The sequence below is a fragment of the Juglans regia genome, chromosome 8 (assembly GCF_001411555.2).
Source record: "Juglans regia cultivar Chandler chromosome 8, Walnut 2.0, whole genome shotgun sequence".
Classification (NCBI taxonomy): Eukaryota; Viridiplantae; Streptophyta; class Magnoliopsida; order Fagales; family Juglandaceae; genus Juglans; species Juglans regia.
Window position 1 is genome coordinate 16,382,817 of NC_049908.1, and position 21,644 is coordinate 16,404,460.

The following is a 21,644-nucleotide window of genomic DNA, read 5'->3' on the forward strand; positions in this document are numbered from 1 at the left end:
AATATATTAGTATTGTTTTACAGGTGTCCTCCCATCTTCAATATAGGGTAACTAGAGTTTCCTAAGCAAGCCTTGATCATCCATTGGAAGTTGTTAGCCTTCTTCATGATCTTAAAACTGCCTTCATCTCAAAACTGTCTTCTTCAACTCTTCTTCTCAAAACTCGATGCCTTCTTCATTGATGTCAATTGTTGCAAAAATGTACATTTTTCTTTAGTTCTCAAAGTCAACCACAATGTGCATTCATCATTTTCATGTGAGTGAGAGAGGGAGAGAGAGATGCAACGGGCTAGCTAGACAGGTTGGGGATAAACTGTCTTATTATTTGGTCAACCAAATAGAAATTGACCTAAGACTGTTGGCACTAGATAGATTAATTGAATCTTGACTATTCATTCATGCATGGAAAACCCATTATAGAAAAACATGCATGCATATGGACCAACTTATATTAATATAAGCACTTATATATATAGCATGATGCATGCAATACAATTCACTTGCATTGAATCAATCTAACAAAATAATCAACTTAAATATACCCATAAACAATGTTGCATTTATGGGTATATTTTGCAGCCTATGTTTGCAAAGCATACAGAGGCAAAATGGTACATCTGAGGTCTACGAATCACTTGTACCTTAGATCAACTAGAATACAAGGCTTATGTAATCAATGAAATTTGCAATACATTGAAATTTGCCAAAAGCCTTCTTACTTAATTGGCAAGTACATATATATGCTCTACTTCTCAGTTTAGCATGGTTTTACAATAGCAAAAGGGGTAAACATATACACAGATAATGAAAAGGTTAGGTGAACTTCAATTCATAAAAGCATGTTGCTGATATACACAAATTAAATTTAATCAATGTATGGAATAAAATGAGTTGAACTAAAATGCCATAGAGTACACATATAGAAATTAGCATCAAGCAATGTAAAATTGATCATCATTTTAATTGTATATCTTATTATTATAAATGGATCATGGCCAGTAAAAGAGGAAAGACTTGATAAATTCAAATAAAAACTAGAATAATATGCAAATTATGGTATGTATAGATTGTACCAACTCTAAGTACAAGATGCATATCTGGTTCCCAATTTTGCAAGGCCCTACTAATCCCCAATTGAATTGCTCCTGCAATCAAGTCCATCTATGTTCTTCCATATTCACAAATGATTAAGATAAGATGGCAAGTGACAAGTTCAAGCAAAATTAGTATGAACATTCCAACACGTATTGAAGCATGAGATTGAATGCACATGACATTACCATTTATATTGCATACAAAATAGAAGATGTTATTAGGTACAAATAAAACTCTAACATCAAATAAATAATATTCAATAAAGTTATAACAAAAGGTGGTTAATGTTCTAACCTTAAAACCAACACCATACCAAGCATCTTGAGGCTGAAGAAGGAACACAATGGGAAGTGTTTGTTAAGGCCTTCTAGATCAAAATCCTTGACACCACATATAACAAAATGTAGCAAAAGTGAAAGCAACTAGTAAAGACAATCTTGTGAGCAGCTCCAAATCAATGGAAACTCTTCAAAACATACGTATTACCCCACAAAAAACTTGTTTCCCAAAAAATAGGCCTGCCTATACAGGACCCTGAGTCTCTCTATGAGAGTCTCCTTGGGTATGCCTTTATGATTCCATATATAGACTCATAAACTTGTCGTACTCGGCATGCTTCTCCAACAATAGGGCTACGTTCTGTTCTACTGCTTCAAATTGATTCTTATAATACTCCGCATCTTTCTCACATTTATCTGCACGTTGAGTTAATGCTGCAAATCTTTCCTTAGTGTGATGATGAGATGACTCGAGAATAACCATTTCTCCTAACCCCCTTGCATACCCTAGCCTGTGGCCCAATACCTCCCTAAAGATTGATGCAACAACATCATTGTTTTTCTTTTTAGGCTCCAACTCAGACAACTTGCAACCATCTTGTTCTATTCAAGTTAGCAAAATTAAAAAATGTTACTGCTCTTAACATGGAATAAAAGGGATACACATATAACTCCCTATTACTTTTATTTTTCTCATATATAATCTACAACTCAAAAACCAATATCAACGTCAGCCAAAATTAATAAAGTTTGTTGTTAATCAGTATAAGTTCTAAAATGGCACATCATTTGATCTCAACCAATGGGACTTAACAAAATTTCTGAACTTGGTCATCATGTGCATAACTTCACCCAAGTGGAGGGTGAAACCAACGCTGGCACATTGGCAAGAGCTTCTTCATGATTCTTGCAACGCTTGTACATTTTGTGAAGATCATAGCAAATATGATTAAACCTCTTCCTGAGTGTCTTTGTTATCGTATCACGATGATTCTTCTTCGTCCAGTCAAGGATGATGTCGGCCTAGAAAGATGCACCAAACACATTAATATTAATTAGATCAAGTTGTTAATAATTAATGTAAATGACCCATCTTAGGTTTTTGTGTTATATTCCCCAAACACGAGCATTCAATTCCTCCTTCTCATTTTCTGTTAAACCATGCCAGCTAGGTTGACTCAGGTCGACATGGTGCTTCACCAACCATGTAAGCTTTGTTGTGAATATTGTACACTTTTCACAACAAGGTGATGTCTCACCATCCTTTATAGTCAATGGTATATGTCCATGCTTTCGAAGCTTGTCAAACTCTAAGTTCTTTGCAGCTCCCCGTCCACGTTTTCAGTTAACCGGTACTTCACCTACCACAACAACCATTTAGTAATCCACATGTTCAACCGATAAATGCAAGAGATGACAAATTAGCATCAACATATAGAAGGGGGTTAGAACAGTAAGTATAGGATGAAAATTCGCCATCATTAAACATTACCATTGGTCAGGATAGGCAAGTCCACCTCAACCCGCTGCTCTTGCAGTTCTGTGCTTGGGACTAAATCAGGTGCCTCGGTTGACAAGGCATTGTCTCTAAGATTCGAGGCAGCAATGGGTGTTCTACCTCTAAGTTATGTGTCGCAATCCCTTATCTAAGTGACTGCAATCATAATTTAAAACAGAAAGTTTTTTCCCTACATGCTAATTGTGGTCAAGCAGGTGGTCTCGCCACAAGGTTCCACTAGCCATCGAGTTTAGAGACAGGAAAAGATGGGCTAGAAGGTGTTTCTAGGCAAATTGGTCTCTATGATTGGACATTAACTCCATAGTCTATGGTAAGGCTGTATCAATCTATATATCGCCAACTTAAATCATGTGACTGATCATGAATAGCATTAATTTAATTGAGCCTGAATTGTAACGATGGAGAGTTAATTATATCAATCTATAAATTTATTAGGCAATGGATGAAACGGAAAATCAATTAACTGATGAATCTTCAAATGCCGGATACCAAATAATTCATTAAAGTTTTTTAGGAAGTTCTAACTAATTTGATTGGTTTTCTCAACTCATGCCAGCTTTTTAGTTTTCGTAGTTAAAGAATTTATGAATTTATTAAATCCTTAGAAAGTTAAAGAGGCCTGCAAGTTATTTATACTATTGATGGCCAGATCGAGCAATTTTGGCATATGATATTAAGAGCTCTTGGTCACTTTGATCTCTACTCAGAGCACTCTCATTGAATTAGCCAAAATTAAAGGACGATTTTGATGAATGTAAAAAAAATTTGACTTTTGACTATTCCATTCACATAAATTTTCACATTGGAATAGTTATTTTTTCATTATATAATAATAAAATAATATAAGATGAATTTTATTTTGGTTATTCACATTAAATCTCAACATTAGATTATACATTTATTCATTATATGATAATAAATAACTAATAATTTCAAAATTAATTTTTTTAATTATTAATTTATTTAATTTTATCATATTTTACTATTCTACCTATTATATGTTAATTAATAATTATGTTCTTATTAAATTAACATATCACTAAGTCAAATTAATATATTAATTGTGATAAAATATGTGATAGAAAGAAAGGGAGAAAGAAATAATTAATAAAATATACATTTGATGTATGTACAGTAACTTTCAAATTTTAAAAAAATTTAAAAGTCATTGTAGCTAAATTTCAAATATTTGGAATTTGACTAATCCAATATGAGCATATTTTACTCTTTTATAGCTAAATACTCATTGGACTTAACTTTTAGCTAATCCAATAAGAGTGCTCTTAAGTAAATTAAGTTTAATCGTGAGATTTTCTATCACTAATAAAAACAAATGGGAGAATTAAACTTTGGAAATCAAGGTTCTAATATTGACACTTCTTCAAAAAATTATTTATTTTATAATGGCTCCAACCATATATATTTAAATATTATTTTCATAAATTTAACTATACATCAGCAGGTTTATGACTAGTACGTACCAAATTCTACCAATACATAGAGACAATCAAGAGCACTAAATCATGACCTGCTGGCTAGACTTAACCACTAACCAGTACCCCATTGTGAACAACTCAAAGTCTCGTAAGATTACCGTTCTTCTTTTCTTCTTCTTGATCTTCTTTCGGGGTATTCAAGTATATAGTTCTATATTTTTTTAGTATATATAGGTTCAATACATTAATTAATAGGTCCTGCGTGCAGCTACTCACATGCAGTAGTAGTAAGACTCGTTAATTTGCCCAATTAATCGCTCTTAATTTGTTTTGCTAAGGCCTTGACATTATTAGCTTATCAAAGCAATATTGTTTAATTAGCTAGACAACTGACTTTGGAATTTTATAAGTTTTAAACACTTTGGTTTAATTGTTGTATACTAGGAAAATAACATGCTATGAAGTAGAATCACATCATCAAAGAATGATTTCGAGATCATACATGCGAAAGACATTTTGGGAGAAAATCTTGAAGCTTCTCCTTGATCATAGGCTAGATCTTCCGCTTTATCAGATCTTCCGCTCGGCAGAAGACATTCTAGGAGAAAATCTTGAAGCTCCTCCTTGATCCAAGGCTAGATCATCCTTCTCCTTGCTCCTCATAAAAACTCAGCTCTTCAATGGGGCAAAACTGAAATGGACGGTATGGAGAGGAGAGGGGACCTGGCCTTTTATAGAGAAAAACAATATAGAGTTGTTCGCATAAAAATATATCTAAAATTAAAAGGGCACAGAATCGTAACAAGTAGTAAAATGTTTTAAAGAAAATAGATATCAAACCCACAAGGAATAATTATTTTATTGAATATTGAAATTGACTAAATTAATTACAATTTGAAAAACTGAAATTTGAAGAATGGTTTATCTAAATTAAACTGAAGAAAAGAACATTCAAATTAAGATTTTAAAAATAATAAGAATAGACCTATAGCATTTGACTTCACCTAACAAATGCCACACAATTTATTCTTCATTGTCATAGAATCTCAATTATCCCAAGTTGATGATAAAAATCTCTTAACTATTCAATATTTTCTCTCGAACAATATTAAAAATATCTTCAACTAATAACTTCATATCTCTATGTGAATTTAACTCATTGGAAACTCATTAAGTTTTTTAGATTTTTCTTGAAAATCACACTAGTCACGGTAAAGCATCTCTACTTTCACTCAACTAGTAGTGTTTAATCCTAGAGTTTTAATCACAAATCACATCTTGGTCTCATTGCAATCCAAAAGATCAAAAAATAGTTAGTTAGAAAATTGTAAACATTAAGAATAAGGAATAAACACTCGATCATAGAAATATTGAAAATAAAATAACTTGGAATATAAACTATGTGTTCAATGCTAGACTACATCAAAAATCTAGAAAATAGAATTAGTTCATAATATAATTGAAAAGAATAAAACTGGTGTTCTTCGTTGAAGTCGGTTGATGAAACATGCGGCTTTCGCCTCTACCTTCTAGTTCTTTCTTCTTGACAAAAACACTTAAAGAATAAATTCTAGAACTCTAAACTCAAACTCAGACTCTAAAACATAAAAACTCTCGACTCAGATTCAGAACTCTTTAACTCAGACCAAGACTAAAACTAAAACTAAGATTAAGAACCAAGACTCTCTATTTATCTCATAAGACGTGATTAAATAGATGTCAAAACTCAAATCCGAAAACAAAATAAATGCGACTATAATCTAGCCTAAAAAACTGGAAAATAATTTCTAAAGATAGATATTAACATAAAAATAAATTATCTCAAGAATATCGAAATTATCTAAAATGGAAGATTCAGAAATATGCAACTTGAATTACGGAGTTTGGGAGGATTTGGTCCCCAATAGATTGATTGCGGATCTCGAAAGGGTCCCCCGGATAGATGCCGTGTGCGCTGAATATAACTGGTGGAAATGTCGCAAATGAGCGGGCATGAAGGTCACAAAGACCACATGGCCCTCTCCTCACCTACTGAGTGGAAAGACTCCCGACCGGAATGAAAGATTCCTTTCGCCTTTTCTAGTTGTTGCCCATAATGTTGTTTAGGTAACGTCTTTTAACTTGGTTGTTTAGACTAGTCGCCCAATCTAACCGCCTAGAGCCTTATCGCCAAATCTTCGCACCTTCTAGTCACATGTCTCCTCGCCTACCAAGAGGTAAGTCTTATCACCTTTGGGTGAGAGAAATCTCCGTGCTGCCCACGGGACAAGGCTCATTGCCCAAATGTCATCGACTATTTTCAAATCTCACTGCCTTTCATCGATCTGGATCCGTTGTCTCTTCTTTTGTACCAAAATGTTCTCATTTTACACTAAATCTTCTCATTCCTTCAAATTCAAGAAAATAAATAAAAAAAATAGAAATAAAATAAAATCAATAATATTGAACAGAAAATGACACTTTTCATAAATAAAAGAGTGATAAAAATCACATAAAAGTAACATTTATCAAATACTCACAAACTTAAACTTTGCTCGCCCTCGAGTAAAGAAGAAAAGAAAAGACAATTAATACAAGCATTGGTTTGATTCATAAAATTTATTACCTCAAACATTGTCTAAAGTCTATAATTCATTGGAATCATTCAAGATTAATCAAGTCTAAAAGTTAATTCAAAACTCAATTCCACCGCATTATCCATCCCAGTACATTCATGCATACCCATCATTCTCACTTCATCATTAGCTTCCCAGATAGTTTTATGCAAACAAGTAAATCAATAATGGATCTTTAAAAATTCCATAGGCTTGCTTTTCAAATCACTCTCCACTAATGTTGAACAGAAACTATCAACAAGGATCAATATGTCTTTATTAAGTTTGTAATGTAAGGTTAGGGTGAGATGTACAAAGAAAATGTAGGATTCAAACAAAGGAAGAAAACTTAAGTTTGAACATCAACAAAATAAATAGAGCATTCTCACTTCTAACATAAACATCTCTTCTCAATCATTGTAAATCTCTCAACATACATCTCTTTATTGCACTTTCAAATATCTCTCTATTTACCCTTCTATTTAGTAGGTCAAACATTTTCTTTTCTTTTCTTTTCTTTGTGGAAATATTTCATACCTTTTTGACTGCCTTTATGGATGACTCTCGTCGGCCTTTTCTTGTTGGCCACACAGTAGACAAGTTGACTCTTCACACTCTCAAACTTATGATTTTGATAATATTGATGTACTTAACATTATTTGTAGACCTTTTACCACTCTTGCCTTTCGTGCTCTTGTGAGTCTGTAATTTTGTGTAAACTTAGTTCTCTTTAAGGATAAGGATATCAGTGTTTAAGCTTAAATAGGGTAGGGAATATGAGGTTTACAAGAAAGAAAAATATAAGGCTAAAATATATTTCAATAAAGCTCAAATGGGCGACTAGAGATAAAGATAATAAACAGGTAAACTTGAAAGGCTTAATCGGTCTAAAGAATGTCTTAATCATTTCCTCAATAATATTTTGTCTAGAATTTTGTCTCGAGTGTAATCAAACAAGTTCTAAAGTAAATTGAGACCATATAAATTCACAAAATTCACATAAAATCTCTCTAGGTACTCAAAACAATTAATGATCATAATAAGCATTCATTGAACATAGGAAATATCAAATTAAGTAAGATCAAGAAAAGAATTAACAACTAGACTTAAGTAATGAGAAGTTTTCCTAAAAATTATAATCAACTTCAATCATATTCTTATCATAGGCTTTTTATTCATCAAACTATACTGCTTTTATCATTATTATTACTATTACTATTATTTTTAAATAAATAAAATAATATAATTTCCTCTCAAACTTAAATATCACATTATCCTTAATGGGCAAAATGAAGAAAAATAAAAGCAAAGAATGAGAGAAGGTAAGATAGATCCCCTATTTTTTTTTTTTTTTTTGGTCTTCCAACTGAATATTTTCTTTAAAAGTGCAGCCGTGTACTCCTTGGAGATCTCTTCGGCCTCTTCGTTCCTTAAATTTGAAGGAAGCGGTTTGAGTTCAAGTTTGGGTGGTTTCTTATGTGGTAGCTTTGAGAATTCAACTCCATAAGTCTCGTTGGCCATGACCACGTCTTGATCTCTTATTTGAAAACAATAATGTACCTAGGAAGGGAATTCCATAGATTTAAATACGTCAGAAGTGACCTGGTCCTCACCGACCCTCAAAATGAGTTTTCCTTTCTAGACATCAATTAAAGTTCTCCCCGTCGCAAGAAAAGGTCGGCCCAGTATCAAAAGGATCTCCTCGTCCTCCTCCATATCGAGTACAATGAAGTCGGTCGAGAAGATGAACTTATCAACTTTCACCAACACGTCCTCAATGAGTCCTCTCTGGTATTTTAATGGATATGTCTGCCAACTATAGAGAGATGGTGGTCGGCTTTGCTTTTCCAAGACCTAGTTCCTTAGGCAATAGCTTCTTTTGTACAATTGCATTGCTCTCCTTGGTCACCGACTATAGAGAGATCGTGGTCAACTTTGCTTCTCCAAGACCTAGTTCCTTAGGTGGTAGCTTCTTTTGTACAATTACGTTATTCTCCTCGGTCGCCAACTGTAGAGAGAATTGATTATCAATCTTATTTTTTCTTAATCTCTGCGAAAAATGAATTGGAGATCATAAATTAAAGGAGAATATGTTTCAGAAATAAACTCCCTAGGTTTTTTTGGATTTTGTAGCCCATTTATTCTCTTTAGTCTTCTCAGCTTGCTGGTCAGTCGCCTCGCGATCGGTTTCTTTCACCAGTTTCCTTCTTCTCGGACTCCACATTTTCGGTAGCTTCTTCATCTCACTCGGTATTTACCGACTGTGGCTGGTCATATGTCTGCCGACTTCTCAACGTTATGGCTTTGACATGTTCATTCAGATTGGTCACAGTGTTGCTCGGTAAAGTCCCTGTTGTCCTCTCGGTAGGCATGTTTGAGAGCTGATCGATTTATGCCTCAACGTTTTCTTTTGCATGTACTGCATGATCGTATCTTCAAGTGTCGGCTTCTTCTCTTGCTATGGAAACAGTTGAGGTGGTCTAGCCGACACTTGGTTATTGTTCCATGAAAAATTAGGGTGATTTCTCCATCTAGGATTGAACGTGTTTGAATAAAGATTATTTTGACGTTGAAAATTGGACATATAATGGGCTTGTTGATAACTCACTTGGGCAAAATGATTCCCCACTTGGCAATCTACACTTGAATGTTTTCCTGCTCAATGATCACAAACAATATTAGTTTAAATAACATTAACGTTCATCTTACCTATTTGTTATGATAGATTTGCCAACTGAGCCACAATTTCAGTAATAGCATAATCTCTGAACGTCTTGCACTCCTGGTCAACCATATTAAATTTGGAGGCAGTCATCTCTTTCTTCTTCTCTTTATTGTACTCCTTCTTCTCTTAATAAATAAAATAATATCCAAAGTAGTAAAAATCTAGCTGGTATCAATATCAATAACAAATAATTATTCCCCGACAACAGCGCCAAAAACTTATTCGCATAAAAATATATATGCAAGTGCACAGAATCGTAACAAGTAATAAAGTGTTTTAAAGAAAACGAATATCAAACCCACATAGAATAATTATGCAATTAAATATTAAAATTGATTAAATTAATTACAATTTGGAAAACTGAAATTTGAAGAATGGTTTATCTAAATTAAACTGAAGAAAAGAATATTAAAATTAAGATTTTAAAAATAATAAGAATAGATTTAGAGTATGTGACTTCACATAGCAAATCTCACATATTTTATTATTATTTATTATAGAATCTCAATTATCCCAAATTGATTATAAAAATCCCTTAACTATTCAATATTTTCTCTCGAATAATATTAAAAATGTCTCCAACTAATAACTCTATATCTCTATGTGAATTTAACTAATTGGAGACTAATTAAGTTCTTTAGATTTTTCTTGAAAATCACACTAGTCGTAGTAAAGTATCTTTGCTTTTGCTCAACTAATGGTGTTTAATCCTAGAGCTTTAATCAAAAATCATCTCTCGGTCTCATTGCAATCCAAAAGATCGAATAATAGTTAGCAAGAAAATTGTAAGCATTAAGAACGAGGAATAAACACTTAATCATGGAAATATTGAAAATAAAATAACTTGGAATATAAATTGTGTGTTCAATGTTAGGCTACATCAAAGTTCTAGAAAATAGAATTAGTTCATAATGAAATTGAAAAGAATAAAACTGATATTCTTCGTTGAAGTCGGTTGATGAAGCATGCGGCTCTCGCATCTGCCATCCAGTTCCGCCTTCTCAAAAGAACACTTAAAGAATAAATTCTGAAACTCTAAACTCAGACTCAGACTCTTTAACATAAAAACTCTCGACTCCAATTCAGAACTCTCTAACTCAGACCAAGACTAAAACTAAAACTAAATTAAGAACCATGACTCTCTATTCATCCCACAAGACGAGATTAAATAGATGTCAAAGCTCAAATCCGAAAACAAAATAAATGTGGCTACAATTTAGCCTAAAAATCTGGAAAATAGTTTCTAAAGATAGATGTTAATACAAAAGGAAATTATCCCATGAATATCAGAATTATCTAGAATAGAAAATTAAGGGATATGCAACTTAAATTGTGGAGTTCGTGAGGATTTGGTTGCCAATAGATTGATTGCGGAATTCGAAAGGGTCCCACCAGCTAGATGTCGTGTGCGCTAAATATAACTGGTGGAAAGGTCACAAATGAACCGGCATGGAGGTCACAAAGGCCACACAACCTTCTCCTCACCTACCGAGTGGAAAGACTCATTTCGCATTTTCTAGTCATTGCCTACGATGTTGTTTAGGTTGGTCTTTTAACTTGGTTGTTTAGACTAGTCGCCCAATCTAACCGCCTAGAGCCTTGTTGCCAAATCTTTGCGCCTTCTAGTCGCGAGTCTCATCTCCTACTGAGAGGTAAGTCTTCTTGCCTTTGGACGAGAGAAATCTTTTTGCTGCTCACGGGACAAGACTCCCCGCCAAATCTCATCGGCTCTCTTCAAATCTCATTGCCTCTCATCAGTCTGGATCCGTAGTCTTTTCTTTTGTATCAAAATGCCTTCTTTTTACACTAAATATTATCATTCCTTCAAATCCAAGAAAATAAATAAAAATATTTAGAAATAAAATAAAATCAATAGTATTGAAGGGAAAATGATACTTTTCATAAATAAAATAGTGATAAAAATCACATAAAAATAACACTTATCAAGAGTCTTCCCATTAAAGACTCAATTGGCCACAAGGTTCTAGTAAATTTCCATAGTAAAACCTTTAAGTTTCTCGACCTACAGACGTAGTTTACCTCATTAAATATAGGATATTGTCCTATATTACTAAGGTGCATAAAACCTTAGATGATCACTCAATATAATGGGTTTAACTAAAGTACCATTATGAGCTACATGTCTAACCCGTTTTATAAAACACAGTTTGCAATCAATTGAAGCCCACATGGAATAAAATATTCTAACATTCTCCCACTTGGGTGAAAATTGATTGCTACAAAAACTTATTTTGAAAATGACTTTCGGGTTAGACTACATAGGCCACACTCATATATAGCTCTAATGATATCACCTTAGAAAACACGATCCGGTCCAACAAAAATATTAACACCAAACATAGAAGTCAATACACCACTTAAACGATGCAAGACCACTTCACAGCTACAAATGCTAATATCCTCATCGACATGGATCACCATCCTCCAGCCAATGTGGTAGTATGTAGAATGAACTTAGCACCAATATGATCAAAAGCTGTGCTAATTCATATCGGTCCTCATAATGCTTCAAAATGAAGCCACATGTCACTAAAAGAGACTCATCTTATATCTTTTATCCATATATTTCGAGATCATAATAATATCATAATAAAATACATAAGCCAAATGAATGCTAAAAAAACATAGTTTATGAATAGGGTAGATTTATTTTTATTGGAAAGGGCTGCACCCTAAAACAAATGGGTTGCCTACGTATCCTGTAAAGGAACTATGTTTTCGTAGTTCCTTTACATAAGTAACTCCCACTAATCAAAAAATCAAAAGTTTCAAGAATACCCATGTTAGTAACATGTGTTTTCAAAACTTTAGGAGCAAGTCTCTCAGTCAAAGGATCTACAATCATCGCCTAAATATTTATATACTTTATCTTTGTCTGGCCTTCATTAACTTTGTCTCTAACTACCAAATACTTTATGTCAATGTGCTTGGACCCACTAGAACTCTTATTATTCTTTGAAAAGAATACCGCTGCACTATTGTCACAATAAATAGTAATTGGCCTCGAGATGGAATCAACAACCTTCAGTCCAGAAATAAAACTCCTTAACAAAACGGCTTGGATCGTAGCTCCATAACAAGCCACAAATTCAGCTTGCATGGTAGAAGATGCAACCAAAGTTTGCTTAGCACTTTTCCAAGAAACAACACCCCCAGTAAGCATAAAAACATAATCTGAGGTTGATTTCAAATCATCTTGACATCCAACAAAATCAGAATCTGAGTAGCCTATCACCACAAGGTGATTTGAATGCTAGAATGTGAGCATATAATTTTCAACCTTCTTCAAGTATCTCAAGACTTTCTTAGCAGCTTTCCAATGCTCTTGCCCTGGATTAGACTGAAATCTATTAAGAACACTAATTGCATAGGCTAAATCCGGTCTAGTGCAAACTTGAGCATACATCAAGCTCCCCACAGCACTAGCATATGGTGTATTCTTCATAGATTCCCTTTCTAGCTCATTTCTAGGATATTGAGTTTTGTTGAACTTATATCCTTTTATAATGGGTACATCACCAGGTGCACAATTTTGCATTCCAAATCTTTTTAGTACATGTCGTATATAGGCCTTCTGAGAACAAACCTCGAGCTCTATCACGACATATTTCAATGTCAAGCACAAAATAAGTTTCCTGGGAGATTTTTGCATCTCAAAATTAGCATATAACATTTTGTTTTCCTCATGAAGTAATCCCAAGTCACTACTGGCAAGCAAAATGTCATCAACATACAGAACAAGGAAAACAAAGTTTCTCCCACTGGTCTTGCGATATATGCACTGGTCAACTGTATTTTCAACAAAAACAAGAGAAGTTACAACATTGTCAAACTTCAAATACCATTGTCGAGATGCTTGCTTCAAGCCATATAGGGATTTGTTTAACTTACATACCAAGTTTTATTTTCCTTCCACAACAAAACTTTCAGGTTGTCTCATGTAGACCTCTTCACAAATATCTCCATTCAAGAATGTTTTCTTTACATCCATCTGATGAAGTTCCAAATCATAGTGTGCCACAAGTGTCATGATAATTCTAAAAGAATCTTTTGATGAAACTGGTGAAAAGGTTTCACTATAGCCAATTCCCTCTCGCTGAGTGAATCATTTTGCAACCAATCTTGCCTTCTTCCTTTCAACATTCCCATTTGAGTCCAATTTGCTTGTGAAAATCCACTTATTTTCTATGGTCTTAGCATTTTAAGGAAGTTCAACAAGTTCCCAAACTTCATTCTATTACATAGAATGCATTTCATCTTCCATAGCACTTTATTATTTATCTGACTCATCGCTTGTGAAAGCTTGGTTAAAAGTAACAAGATCAACAACATGCCCAATATTTAAATCATTCTCCAACAAATAGATAATGTAATCGCTTGGCAATGTAGACCTTCTTTCCCTTTGTGATCTTCTGACTTGTGGTTCAGAAACTGACTCAATAACTGTCGGACGAGGAAAATGAAGTTCTTCTTGATGCCTAGGTTCTTCATTAACAGTTTCAATCGGTTGAGAAACAACTCTTTCTTATATAACAAGAATTGGAACCACAACTTGATTAGGTTCAACAAAAAATTCTTTCAATACAGAACTCTCATTATCACCAATATCATTCTCCAAAATTTAGCAGTAATGGACTCAATAATTATGGTGTCACGATTAGAACAGTAGAACTTATATCATTTTAACAATTCTGGGTACCCAATAAAATAATCATGAGTGAATTTTGGGTCTAATTTCTTTTCAAAAGGATTATAAATCTTAACCTCAACTAGGCATCCCAAAACTCTGAAATGAGCCAAACTTGACTTTCGACCTATCCACAATTCGAAACGAGTTTTTGAAATAGCTCTACTCGAAACCCTGTTCAATATGGCCCTCCTAGGACAGGGAAGTCAACGATGATTGCAACATAGAACTTACAAATTAGAAAGTTCAAAACTTAATAAAACCCATAAATCAGATAAACTGAAAAAGGATAATGCACTTGGTAATGAGCTCAAATCCTTTTGCAATCTCATTGAAACATCGTTCCCAGTCTATTCAATTACTCGTTGCAACTCGATACCCTACTTGGACGTGTTCTCGACAGTGAGAGAGAGAGAGAGGCAGAGGCTTAGGATTTTTTGTGTGGAGAAAGATGAGAGATCAGGACTACGATTTTGTCCGCTTAATAGATCGAACCAACCCACATATCTTTTTAATCCGATTTTATCGAGTGGATGGGTAGGATATTATGGACGGATTGGGCCAAAAAATTATTTTGCACAGGCCTACTTGAATGTTAAACAATAAAAGCTTAATCTTTGAATTAAAATATAGTCAAAATATTTTCACTAATCAATTTTTGTCCTAAACTTGACCCAAGCTTTAGTTCTCCATGAGAGCACCAAAAGAAAAATGGTTGTTTTTTAGTCTCCAAAAACTATCCCAAAAACTAGTTCTCTCCCTCTCCACAACTGATTCCCATCTCCATATTTTTGAAAAGTCCTACTCGGTTGAAAGGCTTGCTTGGTTGAAAGTCTCATTCACGTTGAAAGTCCTCTCACGCCTATTAACCAACCAACCATCAATATCCTATATTTGAAAAGACTTCCAAAAACCTCTCATACACATCCCACCAACCCCTCATAAATATCCTATCTCCAAAAGTCGTCCGTTGAAAAGTCTTGCCCACGTTAAAAGTCATGCTACGCTGAAACAATTGGGAATTATCACAATTCAAAAATTCATTTGAATTTTGCAGATCAGCCAAGCAATTTTCTCTCTGCCGAAAATTATCCTCCACTTTTATGGATTCTAAAGTTAAACATAAAAATTTATTTAGGAATATCTCAAAATAAATAGAAACTAAATTCAAGAATGTAAATTAATTCTTATGATTTATGTTCACATTTTAGTATTCTCGTCCAATATTAGGATATTTAGAATGCACTTTCGTACACTCATCACACCCCTCAACTTTTTTTTTTTTTGATGAAGAGTCGAGAATCACCTGTCCACAAGTGATCCCGTCCCGATTATATTAATAAACCCTCACTTATAGCGGAGGAAAATCGTGGTTACATACCAATACCTGGCGTTACAATATAAAAATCCGAAACCAGATATTAAAAAAAAACCTAGTATATCTAGAGAAAAAATACAAAAACAACCTCCTCACCTGCAAAAAAACCATTAGCACAACAAACATATACAATAAAATCTAACCAAACCAACACAACAACCAAATAGAACCAGATTCTTAATTCTAACAGCACCTCAAAGAAAGTAACCCAAGTTTATCCAACCGAAGTAAACCTCGAGGGACCCTAGGCAATTCTCCAACTATATTCCAATCCATATTAAGACCAGCTGCCCCACTCCGAGCCAACCAGTCAGCAACTTTATTACCTTCCCTATAAACATGCCTAACTGTGCAAACCATCGAATCCATAAGAGCAAGAGTATCCTCCCAGAAATCTTCCAAATACCATATGCCACATCTTCGCCTATTCCACCAAGAGATTACCACTTGAGAGTCTAATTCTATTTCCACAAAATTAATCCCTAGATTTTTACAAGCTTTAAGACCCTGCAGCAGTGCTAACAATTCAGCTCTATTATTGGAACCAAAACCAATATAAGAATTAAAAGCATGAACCAAGTGGCCCTGATCATTTCTAATAATACCACCCACCCCCGAAGATCCTGGATTTCCTAGACTACTACCATCTGTATTCAATTTAAACCACTCTGGAGTAGGTTTTTGCCAAGTCACAATTTTTATAAACTGCCTCACGGGGGCTTTAGAAGGAATATGCAAAGCATGTAAAATCTGTAGATCATACAAAGAACATTTTTTTACCTTTTTCATATCTTGGCTACAAGAGCTCATCCAAATTTTTGATCATTTGCCAAACCACACTAACAGATTGAATCCGCCCCTCCATATGGGCAGTGCATCTTCTACGCCAAAGATGCCAACTAATAATCGACGGAAGTAACCCCACAAGAATCCCCACTTGAGAATCAGTTGACGCACGTCTTAACCAAGCCGTCACTATCTCCATCCAAGTATGATCAAGAGGTAAACCAAAAATACTAGCACAATAACACCATATATTAAATGCAAACTCTCCTCCAAACAAAACATGGTTTTGGTCCTCATACTTACCTTCTTCACAACAATCACAACGAGAGACAATCGGGACCCCAATCCTTCTAAGATTATCATCAACACTCAAAGCTTTGTTCCATGCTCTCCACATAAAAACCAAAATTTTAAGAGGCAACAACCTATGCCATATCCATGGATGCCAATCCAAATTAGAACCTCTAATTCTAATACAATCTCATGCTGATTTAGTAGAAAAATTTCCACTCTCATGTTTAGTCCAGATTAACACGTCCGAACCCTCCTTACAACTGGCCAAAGCTTCAACAATATCATCAACATTCTCTTGACCAACTAAAGAAATCAAAAGGTCCTTATCCCAACTATTATTCAGCATACACTCCTTTACTGTAATCCGCGGATTCCCCACCATCTGGACCTCCTCCAATAAAGAACCCCTATCTTTCCATTTATCATACCAGAAAAAAATATTCCCCTCCCTCACTTTCCATCTTGAATTATTAAGCACATCGGGAATACTCTTCATAATCATTTTTCAAAATCTAGAACCTTTTTTTGTATCAATGAGAGACCAAGGAGAAGATCCCACATATTTTCCTTTAAAAAAATTTGTCCATAAGGATTTACCTTGAATTAAATTCCATGCAAGCCGCATATGCAATGCTTTTTGCATGTCCTCTAATTTACGCAATCCTAGGCCCCTTCCTTTTCTGGCTTACAAATATTTTCCCACGACACCCACTTTTTTTTACTTTTACTATTAACCTCCCCCCAAAAAAATGTACTCATCATATGATTTAGAGTTTTAATATTTGATTGAGGAACCTGCAAAATAGCAAATAAATGTAAAGCCATACTAGAAAGCAAGTGCCGAAGAAGTATTAGACGGCCACCCGATGAAAGTATCTTCATTTTCCAACCACTAATTTTTTTCCAAACTTTGTTAACCAATTCCTCCAAATGCACATGCTTTAGACGCCCCAATACAATCGGAACCCCTAGATATTTAAAGGGAAAGGAACCTTCTGAGAACCCTGTCAGTCTTTTTAGGGCTCTCTTACAAGCAACATAAATTTTTGAAGAAAAATATATGGCTGTTTTCTCTTTATTAATCATCTGACCCGACCATGCTTCATACTTTTCAAAAACCAACAAAAGTTCCTTAACAGATTTTTTACCCCCATTCAAAAAAATCACAATATCATCTGCGTACATAATGTGTGAGATTTGAGGAGTACCTCTAGGTTGGGAGAAATTACCAATCTTATGTGATGACACACTCTGCTTCAAAAGACGAGAAAGGACTTCCTGAATAATAATAAAAAGATAAGGCGATAATGGGTCCCCCTGACGTAACCCACGACCACCTTGAAAGAAACCTCTCATCGTTCCATTAAGCAAAACAGAATACCAAATATTCGAAATGCAAGCACGAATTAAATCACAAAAAGAAGGAGAAAATCCAAAACAACGAAAAACCTCCAACAAAAAATTCCAATCTACTTGATCGTATGCTTTAGCCATATCAACTTTAATCATAATATTTCCATCATGAGTATCCTTATTCAAGGAATGAACCATTTCTTGAGTAATACTAATATTCTCAAAAATATTCCTCCCCGGTATAAAGGCTCCTTGCTCAAGAGATATTAATTTGGGAAGATAATTTGCCAGACGATTTACTATAATTTTTGAACAAATTTTATAAAAAACCGAACACAGACTTATAGGCCTAAATTTGTCAAAACCAGTAGGCACATCTGTCTTCGGAATTAGCACAATAAAATAAGCCAAAAAGAACCTCGGAAGCTTTTTGAAAATAAAAAATTCAGAAACGGCTGCGAAGACATCCATCTTAATCACCTCCCAACAAGTTTTAAAAAAACTTGCTCCAAAACCATCTGGCCCAGGAGAAGTGTTTATGGGAATCGAAGAAAGAGCCTCATTTACTTCATCCAATGAAGGGGTATGACAAAGACATGTACAATCCTCAACATCAAGAACTAGTGAAATCAAATCTGATAAATCCGGAAGTACTCGTGACTGGTTAGTATTTTTAAGAAAATCCGCAAAATACTCAACAGCTCCATTATGAATTTCTTCTGGCGAGTTAAACTCTACCCCATCCGGAGTTCTCATCCCTTTGATTCTTTTATGTCGTTTATTTGCTAACCATACATGAAAAAATTTTGAATTACGATCACCTTCCATATTCCATTTTATTTTAGCCATTTGAGCTAATCTGATATCTTCCTTACGTCTCCAAGAATTCAATTCATCCAAAGCCACCACAAGCTCCCTCTCAGCATCAATATCCCACTCTCTTTGCAGACAACCTTCCAGACCCTCAACCTTCGCTTCCAAAGATTCAATATGGATATTAGTCCTACCAAACACTCGCTTATTCCATTCACGAAGAGCCACTTTCACCTTTTTAAGTTTACAAGCAAGAATGACAAGCCCCGTCCCAATCACCGGCACATCCCACACCTACTTTACAAAATCAAAAAATTCTGGATGGTCAACCCACATTTGCTGAAATCTAAATGGAGGAGGACCATAGGAATAAATGTCCTTAAAAAATTCAACCAGCATAGGGCAATGGTTTGAAGTCGTCCTTGGTAAGTACGAACAAGACACCGTAGGGAACAAAGACAATAAATTTGCATCCAATAAAACACGATCCAGCTTAGCCCAAGCTCTAGCTAAACCACTCTGGCCATTACACCAAGAAAAATTACTACCTTGAGCACTTAAATCAATTAAACCACCCTCATGGATCCATTGGTTAAAATCATCCATCGCCGCTATTGGCCTAGGACGACCACCCCGTCTTTCCAAATTCGTACAAATAATATTAAAATCGCCAGCAAACAAACAAGGATCCTCATTCATACTATTCCACCTCAAATCCTCCCATAGAACCCGCCTATCCATCATATTACACTTTGCATAAATAAAATTACCCAAAAATTGAAATTGACCCTCAACTATCCTTAGAGAAAAAAATTGTGAGGTCATCCGCATAATCTGTACATTTAAATCATTCATCCACAAGACCCATACCAACTTCTTCATTAAAAATTACATTATCAAAATGAAGAGTCCGCATGTATGATTGAGCTTTAACAAAATTCTGGAAATGCTCCATTAAAACAATCATCTTGCAATTCAACTTTCTTTACAGTATCTTTAAACGACCTATGGAGGACCCTAGTCCCCTAATATTCCACACCAAAATAGAACCTATCATAGGGACAATTTTGTGACTCAAGTAATCACTCGATTAGAACTCCTAATTTTCTGAATTTTTTTTTTCCTATATTTCCTCTTCCCAGTTTCTTCCTCTATGTCCGAATGATACTCCTTATCCTGCGAAAAAACTTCCGCATGAATATCAGGTTCCGGATCCGATAAAGACCCTTCTTCCAAACAAAAAGCATCATCAGTCCGCTGGGCCTCTTCCGTAATCACTGTTTCTTCCTCCGCCAAAGGCTTTATTTCCGTAACCTGCTCTGTCTCTCGCGTCACTGCATTCAATTGCAAACTAGCATCCGTTTGCCTCACCTCAGCAAAACTCTCTGTATTTATTGCCTCTCCAATTCTGTGTCCACTACTAACTCCTCAATCATCAAAGTAGAAGCAGGGGCCCCTAAAACCAAATTAACATCCGCGTATTCTGCATCAACTTGTTCTGCATGAATTCTTGGAAAAGCTAAAACCGAAGACCCAAGAACCAACTTAGATTGATCTTCCACCCTAGGTTCCTCCATAACTGGTTCTTTAGGCTCTTCCAATACTATTTCTCTAGGTTCTTCCCTATCTGGTTCTTGATCACCATCTGTTGGTTGTTGCCGAACCCAAATTTTCTTCTCTGGTTTTTTTTTCCAGCCCGACATGTACGCACATTGTGCCCCTGAATTTTGCAAATGGAACAGAAAGCAGGCAGTGTTTCATACACAATCTCCTGCTTTCGACTAGAACCCAACCCCGGCATGCCAATCCAAAAATGTGAAATAGGCTCAATGGCCGCATCCATCTCCACACAGAGACGCGCACCATCAGTGCGAGTCGCACAACGTGTGGGATTATCACGCCTAATAAATCTACCGATTGGAGCTGTCAAGATTTTAAGCAATGATTCATGATAAAAATTAGGAGGCAAACCTGGTAAAGCAATCCAAACCGGCACAATTGATGGTTCTTCCTCCTCCTTAAACTCTGGCGTCCAGTGAAAGGCACAATAAGGAATACCGTCCATATCGCATGCCTCCCTTGATAAAGCTTTCATGCAGTCCTCCTCCAAAACCATACGAACGAAAACATTTCTCGGACGCCTCATTGTTGAAACAACTGGAGTACCTTCCAGGCCCCATCGATTCCGAATGAAGTTTCGGATAGCGTCCAAAGATGGCCGGTTACGGAGAAACTTCAAAACTATTGAGAACCTAAATGGTTCTGCCGAATGGAATATCTCCTCCTTGGAGAACTGAAAGAAAAGTTTTCCATCCTTGATTTTTGGTGCACGGTGAGACACAGCCAACTCAGGAAGAGGCTAAGGGACCACCGAGACTAAATCTACAAAACGTCTACCAACTTCATCAGCGGTTGCCATGCAGCCTTACGTAAATCTGGGAACAAAACTATGCAGAAAAAGAAAACTCAAGGAGAGTTTTCAAGAAGTCGCATCATTTCTTGGAGCCCAGCTTGACTCATATATATATATATATATATATCAAATTAATTTGTTCACACCCCTCAACTTGCTTATTGTTAGTCTCTAACAATTTCTATGCAAAAGAAATGAAAGAGACTAAAGAAAATCACTAAAACAGACCACCAATTCCCACTTTTCATATTC